General features: G+C 39.3%; 1 protein-coding gene across 2 annotated transcripts in view; it reads left to right on the top strand.

Moving 5' to 3' along the window:
- Positions 1-2,500, top strand: part of LOC144972767 (cadherin-99C-like) — a 67,309-nt gene that overhangs the window by 4,631 nt on the left and 60,178 nt on the right. The window lies entirely within an intron of this gene.

Below are 2,500 nucleotides of genomic sequence, written 5' to 3'. Positions count from 1 at the left end.
TGCTTAATACAGTTTATTGTGAATTACTCATAAACGCGGATGGCAAGAAATAAAACAAACAATAATAAAGGCCCGAGTGACGTCAACTTCATTATATCTATAGATAGTATAGCCCATTATAATACTTCGGATGGCATTGCCATCTGGAAGTCCTTTATACTTCGAAGCAACAAACAAAACTCTGTGTAACCTTGAACTTTTATTGTCAGGATAATACAGTTCAACTCCGATATGCCTTTCACAAAGACATTACACCTGACCAACTGTTGAGCAAGACAACTCATAAGCGTCGGACAAGACATGCCACGAAATCCCTCTGGTCAGCCATTGAGTACGCTTGCTGTTGGCCCATCTTGAATTATGTTCGCTGGAAAAAAAAAAGTGGGAGTGGGGGTGGGAGGGGGGGGGGGGGGCGGGGGGGGGTGGGAGAGGGCGCAATGATATGTGAAATATCACTGAATGTAAACTTCTTTAACACCAGATTACATGTAAGTTTTGTACAGTATAACCTTTCAAAGGAACCGCAGTATTCAGATATAGGAGATGCATAATTAAGATGACATAAAATAATCAATTAATAATTTGAGCTCTCCCATCTGAGTTCCTGGTTGTGAGCCATATTGCTATTTGCCGCATGCCGTGAAAAAGAATTTCGCGCTTTGCCTCAATGGAAAATTATTTGTAAATTCTCCTCGGTGATATATTATGTGCATGTTTAAACCATATTTTTTAATCAGTCTTTATGAATGTAGAAATCACAACAGGATACTACGCCTCTGGATTTCAAAAATTGTAACAATTGTTTATGCCAAGTGTGTATAAAGTGTACACTTTGCTGTGTGATTTTGAACCCAGGATGACAATGTTAGTGCACATGAATCTCGCGAAATATAATCCCATGGTCAAGCCTTTGGGCGAGTTCAGTGATCGTTATCACAACAGAATTCACTGGCTAAGAAACTCACAACATTGCCATCCGGAAATACAACGGAACAACACAAAAAAACTATGTATAAACTTAAACGTTTATAGTCTGATACATGGAGCGGGACTTTGTAGTCTAAAACTTTGGGAAGTCAGAGACTACGGAAAGTAAGCTATTCATGGAGTCAGACTTCGTCCCTGACTATCAAGTCTCTGACTACGCTTGCGAAGTCTCAGACTACAGAGTTCAATCTATTTTTAACTGGGGATTCCCCGGAAACGTACCACAACACGTCATAGAAATGTGTTACTTTTCCAGCTGCGCATGCGTCATACGAAGTGGCACAGAAATCATATCTATTTCTTCTTCGTGTTTGTTTTGATCGTTTTTTTTTTTTGTTTGTTTTGTTGTTGTTTTTTCCCCACCAATAAAAATAGTGTGAGACAAGTTTAGGGGTGTAAAAATTGTTTGAGAATGTGTGTGTGTGTAATGTTTTTAGTAAATATAAATAACGATGGCACTTAAATGATTCTTATCCACGGAGTAGCATTGTTCTAAGTAGAGAGCGGTGGGCGCTGCCTGAAGCATGGGGTCCCGAAAATACTAACGAAAGAGTGATGATGGAGAGGAATGGGTGGAAACAATACAGACAATGGGCGTTTCGGGTACAAACCCTTCGTCGGCACAACAATAAACGTTGAAAACAAATAAGATGAAATGCAGTATAAATTGCATCGTCTGTACTCAACGATGGTTGGAGTGTGAACGAATCGTTAGCGCGGTGATAAGGCCAGTGAGAGACGTGAAATTTCTAGAAAATAAAGGACGATAAAAGACATAAAAGAAATGTAATAGAAGTAGTAGTAGTAGTAGTAGTAGTAGTAGTAGTAGTAGTAGTAGTAGTAGTAGTAGTAGTAGTAGTAGTAGTAGTAGTAGTAGTTGGAATAGTAGTATTAGTAGTAGTAGTAGTCGTAGTAGTAGTAGTAGTAGTAGTAGTAGAAGTAGTAGTAGTAGTAGTAGTAGTAGTAGCAGTAGTAGTAGTAGTTGTTGTTGTTGTTGTTGTAGAAGTTGTAGAAGGTATGTAGTAGTAGTAGTAGCTATGAGTAGTAGTAGTAGTAGTAGTAGTAGTAGTAGTAGTAGTGTAGTATAGTAGTAGTAGTAAGTATGTATAGTAGAAAGTAGTAGTAAATAGTGTAGTAGTAGTTGTAGTAGTAGTAGGAGTAATGATAATAGTGAAAGTAGCAGCAGCAACAGTAGTAGTAGTAGTAGTGAGTAGTAGTAGGAGTAGTAGTAGAGTAGTAGTAGTAGTAGTAGTAGTAGTACGGTAGTAGTAGTTGTAGTAGTAGTAGGGTAATGATAATAGTGAAAGGAGCAGCAGCACAGTAGTAGATAGTAGTAGTAGGAGTGTAGTAGTAGTAGTAGTAGTAGTGAGTAGTAGTAGTAGGAGGAGGAGGGGAAGGAGAGGAGAGGGAAGGAGGAGGGGGAAGACTACTGTGTGTTAGGGGGGGGGGAGGAAGGAGGAGTCCTTGCAGAGTGTTTTGAATGGGCAAGATGAGGAGTGTATGTGCGATTGTC

Source organism: Berghia stephanieae, chromosome 5, assembly GCF_034508935.2.
Source record: "Berghia stephanieae isolate SIO BIC M18660-M18661 chromosome 5, UCSD_Bste_1.3, whole genome shotgun sequence".
NCBI classification, from domain to species: Eukaryota; Metazoa; Mollusca; class Gastropoda; order Nudibranchia; family Aeolidiidae; genus Berghia; species Berghia stephanieae.
Note: the sequence above shows the minus strand (reverse complement) of the source record. Positions and strands in the feature narration are given on the sequence as shown.